This window comes from Gossypium raimondii, chromosome 11, assembly GCF_025698545.1.
Source record: "Gossypium raimondii isolate GPD5lz chromosome 11, ASM2569854v1, whole genome shotgun sequence".
Lineage (NCBI taxonomy): Eukaryota > Viridiplantae > Streptophyta > Magnoliopsida > Malvales > Malvaceae > Gossypium > Gossypium raimondii.
Window position 1 is genome coordinate 49,086,110 of NC_068575.1, and position 6,659 is coordinate 49,092,768.

At 29.4% G+C, this 6,659-nt stretch overlaps 1 long non-coding RNA gene across 1 annotated transcript; it reads left to right on the forward strand.

Annotated features, from left to right (window-relative positions):
* The first annotated feature begins 219 nt into the window (after positions 1-219).
* LOC128034668 (uncharacterized) lies at positions 220-3,008 on the forward strand. Its single transcript, XR_008190804.1, has 4 exons — positions 220-693; positions 794-922; positions 1,307-1,649; positions 1,732-3,008. It is a non-coding gene; the product is annotated as an uncharacterized LOC128034668 (long non-coding RNA).
* The last annotated feature ends 3,651 nt before the right edge of the window (positions 3,009-6,659 follow it).

The following is a 6,659-nucleotide window of genomic DNA, read 5'->3' on the forward strand; positions in this document are numbered from 1 at the left end:
CTATAAAAAATTAAAATAATTATCATTTTATCTAATAAATAATTTAAATTAATTATATAATTCATTAAAATATTGGAAGATACATTTTAATATTTTATTAAATGAATTTGCATATTTTAATAATTTTAAAAAATTAAAATAATTTAAATAACTTCTATTATATATCAATTCTAATCTGATGTCCTTAATAGTCATTTTTCATTCTCACCTCACCGCTACAGCTGCGTTTGAATTCAAACACACACTCCACCATTGTTTCTAATCTCACCGCTACAGTACCCAATCTCACCGCTACAGTAACTAATCTCACCGCCACCGCTATTTTTAACCTCACCGAAGGGAAACACACCGCCCATCCAAACTAGCCTTTAACCTTCCCTCGTTCTTCTCTTCTTTTGTCGCGTCGCCAAAATTCATTTCAACGGTGGACCTGTTAAAGCAAATCCTTTGTTCTCGGCTTGACTTCATTCCCCCGGTCCATCATCTTCTGAGTTCCTCCGAGCTTTGTTAACCCATTTCCTTTTTCGAAGTTAGCCCATCAAACATCCATATATTTTTATTAATCAATTCTTCTTTGGTCTCTAGCTACGATAGGTTCAACCTCTAATGGAGTTTCTTCTACCTAGAAAGTCAAAAAATTACTTCCTCTGCCCCATGCAGCCATCGCATACGCCGCTCCGTTGGCTTCTCGTGGTATGAACCGAAACTCAATATTCCAGAAAATTCTTGACATTGCTATTATTTTGTTTATAACTCCCCTGATGGCTGATCTATCATTTCCATGGTTTTGCAGTTTTTTAATGACAATCCTTGAGTCCCCTTCCATGATAACATCGCTAAATCCTATTTCTTCAGCAAAAACGGCTCCTTTAAGGCATGTATACGCTTCAGCAATTGTTAGATATCTAACGTTGTGGATCAGGTAAGAACACAAACCTATTACAAGTCCTGTATAGTTTCTGATGATAATTCCCGAGACTGCTTTGTTGCTTTGTTGAAGAAATGCAGAATCAAAATTAACTTTAACTTGACTTTTTGATGGGGGCTCCCAATGGGTAATCACTGTGTTATGTTGACATTTTAGTGCTTCCTTTAGCTTATCAAGATCCGCTAAGTATGCTTTAATATAAGCCACAATCTCGCATGTTCTCTGTCGGATGCCTTCATGGAAATATATATTCTTGTTATGCCATATTGCCTATAATGACACTGCTAAGCATGAACATTTATATGCATTATTGAGATTGAAGGCCTCCGCTAACCATTGTTTCCATTCTTGATTTTCATGAACGGGGACCAATGTCAGTGTCATTTGCTGGAGGACTTGTTTTGCGAGGATGTAGTCTCGGAAGATGTAGCTTACAAACTCATTTTCCCATAGATTAATTCGAACATTGCTGAGAATTTTTAGACTCCAAATTTTTGTAAAATAACTTCTAGTTAGATCCTGGTCTGTTGAAATTTCATTTCCCATCATATTTAAATCTTCTAAGACACACCTTTTGTAACCGTTTTTTACCGTGTATTCTCTCAACCTGTCACCTTACTAAAACCTTATATCTAGTTGCAGAGCGTTCCCCAAAGGAATGGATCCAATCTCACTAGCTTGTTCTTCTGGGAAAAACCCTCTCAAGGTTTCCTCCTTTCAGGTGACAGATTCATGATTTATAAGGTCTGCAACTAAAGTGTACCTATAATCAATATTCTGAAATTGTAATTTTCCTTCCTCAGGAAACCATGGATTGTTTCATATGTTAACTGATCTACTATCTCTGATTCTTCAACCCATTCTTGATTCCAAAATACTCCGAGCGTTCCATATGCTTCTCTAGGTAAACGAAGGGTAAGCCCCTAGTTCGGCATTCAAAAAGTCACTTCATGGGTAGTATTTAGATTTCATTACTTGTACAAGTAAGCTTGTGGGATTGGTGATTAGCTTCCATCCTTGCTTTGCCAACAAGGCATTATTAAAATTTGATAAATCTCTAAATCTCATCCCCCATTGCGCCTTTAAGATGCATAATGACAACCACCAACACTAGTAAATACCCTTATCCGTTTTTAAATTTTACCACCAGAATTTACACATAATATTCTCTAATTCCCGGCATAAAGAACTTGGTAATCTGCAACATTGCATAGCATAGATTGGAATGACTTGTAAGACTGATTTGATAAAAACCTCTTTTCCTCCAATAGGCAAATTGCGAATGCTTCAGTTCTTCACTTTTGTCAAAAAAAATTATTTATTTCCACAAAAGCATTTCTCTTTCGCCTCCCCACCATTGTCAGTAATCCAAGGTATTTCTCCGGATTGTTGGTCATACGAACCCCCAACTCCCTTCCTATTTGCAATTTAACCGTATCGTTGACATTGTTGCTAAAGTAAATTAATGACTTTTTAAAATTCACCATCTGTCCCGATATTTTTTCATAGGCATTAATAACTGATCGAATTGCTAAAGCTCCTTCCACTGTTGCTTTTCCAAATAAGATACTGTCGTCAGCCAAAAAAAGGTGGGTTATTGACAAACACCCTCTATCTATTTTCCCCCCTTATATTTTTCTTTCCCTTTTTTACAATATTAAGAAGTCTTGAAAAGCCCTCAGCACAAATGATAAATAAATATGGGCTTAAGGGATCTCCTTGCCTTATTCCTCTAGTAGGACTGAAACCAACCCCTTTCCTCCATTAAGCACAACGGAGTATGAAACGCTTTTGATGCACCCACTTGTCACAAAACCAAGCTTTCCCATCATATTTTCAACGAAAATCTACTTAACCTTACCGTATGCTTTGCTCATGTCTAGTTTTAGAGCAAAATTACCAATTCATATCTTTTCTTCTTAAAAGAGTACAATAATTCATATGCCACTAATATGTTATCTGTAAGCTGTCTATCTAGGACAAAAGTGCCTTGTGCATCATCAATGTAGTAGCCAGGAGCCTTCCTAAATCTATTGACTATATATCTTTTGAGATTATTTTATAAACTACACTGTAAAGGCTAATTGGCCTAAATTGTCCCATATTTTTTGGGTTTTGAACTTCTGGAATTAGGACAATGTTGGTATCGTTAATTACACTTAATTCTTTTTGGTTGTTCAAAATTTCTTATCGAATGATTATATGATCTTGAATTTTTATGCTAAGCTAAAAGTAAAGAAAAATCCTTACAATTAATTAATTTTATTTTTCATGCCAAATAAAACACGAATTTTTCATCACTTTTTACCCAAACGATAAACAAGCAATTAATGGATTTTCCTTTACTTTTAGCTTAGCATTGAAAGATTCAAGATTATATTTTTCATAGACAATTATTAAATATGAGTTATTCGAGTTGATTTTATTAAGAATAATCTAGAAACATAAAATAAAATTTTACGATTTAGAAAGAGATTAAATTAGTTAATTTAATTATTTTCAATATTTCAATAACAAATCGGTTGGCATTATCAAAATTCTTTTAACAATTTATTTAATTGATTTTTATGCTTTAAAATTTAAAATTTCAATATTGAAAAAAATGAAATTGGGTGATCAAAATAAAAGTATAAACATGATGTGGCATGTATAGTCTAACTGTCGTTAGATATTTAGTGATTAGGTGACTAAAATGAAAGCATCTTAAAATTTGAATGATAAATTACAAGAATTTTATTTTGGGTGACCAAAATGAAAATATTCTAAAAATTGAGTGACCAACTAGATCTTCATGACCGAAATAACACTCCTATATCTCATAAACATGGGCTTTTTTAGGAATCTAACACTATAAGTTTAAAAAATTATGAAAATGACCCAATTTCAAGATTAATTATGAGAATTACCTGATTTCTATAGTAGAATTGAGTGTTGCCACTTTCTCAGGTGACACCACCCTAAAAATATAAATAATATTAATTTTTTTAGTGCCGCCTAACAAATGGATAGAATTGGACTGAAACGTGCAGGGGAAAAATGTCCAAGGACTTGATGAAATATCGGAGTAACTTTTTTTTCCTTTTCAACAAGTACATTTTTTATATAATAATAAAATAATTTAATTGGTAATGTTTAGTATAAAAAAAAAAGAAATTTTTTTATAAAAATTATTACTCATATTTCTAATTACATATTTAAATTTACATTAACTTTTTTATATCTAATTATTGTAATATATACCTCATATTATTACATTAATAATCAAACGAGGTATGAATAATTTGATTGAGAAATAATTATTAGTTTAAACATGATATGAGAGTAAAAAGTGAAATGTTGAGATGTAGAAAAATTCTTATTTTTTTTAAAAAAGAATTGATGGTTAGGTAATGATTAAGCCAAAAAAGTAAGTGCTATGGCCGGTTGATCAGATGTCATCGACTTCTACTATAGCAAATGTGTTATTTTCTTAAATAATTTTTTTGTATACATCATTTTCGTAATTAATTAATATGTTAAGAGTATTTTTATATAAAATCTGAAATGCATTGATAACAGTGGGGTCCATATTTGGGTTTGAGTTTGACTTTAGTTGCTTTCCTGACATCAGGCAGTTTCTTATCCACAGAAAATTGAAATAAAATCAAGGCGTTCCACAATGTCCTTTCTCAGAAAAATAATATTAAAACAATAATTTATTATCTAAATAATGTATACCCACTTAATCAATTTCCAAAGCATCTAAATTTTAAAATTCAATATTATCTCAATTGAACTAGAACGATTGAACCAAAAATAGGTCGAGTATCAAATCGAGCTAAAAAATCGATTAAATCAACAATTGAACTAATTTGATTAATTGGTCTCCAAAATGGTTGGCCTGATCGGTCAAAACAGATAATTTATAAAAAAATATATAAAAATTGGTTCAACAGTCAGTTCAATTGGTTCTTTTAGTTCGGTTTAATCAGTTCATACCGATTCATAGGACAATTGGATTTTAAATTTTTTAAACTTTTTTAACCTTTAAAATTTTTTTGCCAATTTGGTCCGTACCCTTTAAAATTACGTAACTTTTTAAATTATTTTTTCCATATTTTAAATAACATAAAATTTTTTACAAACTCTTTAAAATTCAAAAATAAAAATATTTTTTAATATAAAAAAATCAAAATTCAATGATATCTAAATCGGATTGGTTGAACCAAAAATCGTCTGGTATCATCCTGGTGAGAGGTAAACAATTGATTGACCCACCGATTTTTAGTCCAATTTAAATAAAATTTAAATTTTTTTATATTTTCAAAATATTTAAATTTTCTATTTTTTATTTTAAAATTTTAAAGAGTTTTTATTTTTTATAATTTAAAAAATATATCTTTTAAAATATGAAAACAGTTTTCAAATGCCCAAATCGCCACAAACAATGCCGGAGACTAGAATTTTTATTGCTCAAAATATATAATTTGAGTAAATAAAAGTGAGTTTATATTATTTAGATAATAAATTATTATTTTGTAAAAAGTTATTTGTAAACTCAACTCCTCTCTTCCAAACAATATTACCACTTCTTTTATTAGAAAAAAGGTTTCTTTTGTGAATTTGGCAAAAAAAAAGTTGCAAATATGGATACACTTTCACGAATGTTTCCTTCAAATTTACACTAAAGTTTTCGAAGTCATATTACACTACCGGTTATCGATTTGAATAGTTAAATTAATTTGTTTAATAATTTATTAAAATTTATAAAACTTAAAAATATATATATTTTAAAAATTTTAATTTAATCTGTATTGATTTATGAATCAATTAAAGTTTTTAAATCGAACTCATGATTAAATTAATTGGACTACTAATTCTTAATTTAATCGATCAAATCGATTCAACAAACAATTCGACCGATTCACAAATTAAAAAAACCTGAAAAATGAAAAAAAAGAGAAATGAAAAAAAAACTAAAGAGAAAAAAGTCCTAAGTTAATCTCCCAAATGCAACAATTGTTACCATAGATACACCACCTACTTTTTAAAATTTATATTAATATTTATTGAAAAAGTCAAAAGGTTGACCCGTTAATTTTTTTACCTATTATAGGATTGGGTAAACTACACCGATCATTCCTAAATTTTGTTTAAAATTACATTTCGGTCACTCAACCTTCAAAAGTTACATAATAGTCACTAACGTTATTAAATTATTGCATTTTTGTCACTCAACTTTTCTATAGAGATATATAACTTTTATCAGTAATTCCATTTCATTTATATTATATTCTATATCATATATATTTTAAAATAAAACAAGGGCTCTAAAGAAATATCTCAAATAACAAAAAAAAAGAATATCACTTTGATTTCATGCAAAAGGGACTTTTTGTTTTTATTTCCAATTTCCATGAACTGGATTGGTTAGTACCCGGTCGAGCTCATTTTCTTATTTGCAACTCAAATAACTCATTTTTTTCTATGATTCTACGATTTGACTATTAAATTTAGTTAAAAAAGTAATGTTGCACCTTAATTTAAAAGGTTAATAGTTAATTTGGTCCTTGAACTATAGTTAAAAAATCATTTTGGTATTTTTAAAATATCCTTAACAATAATTGTAAAAATGTAAAAGTCTTAAAATAAATAATTCATACAAAAATCAATTGTAGCAAGGAAAAACAAAAAATTGCAATTAGTTTTTCCACATCTAATCTCATAAAAATCAAAATCTTTGAACTTTCAC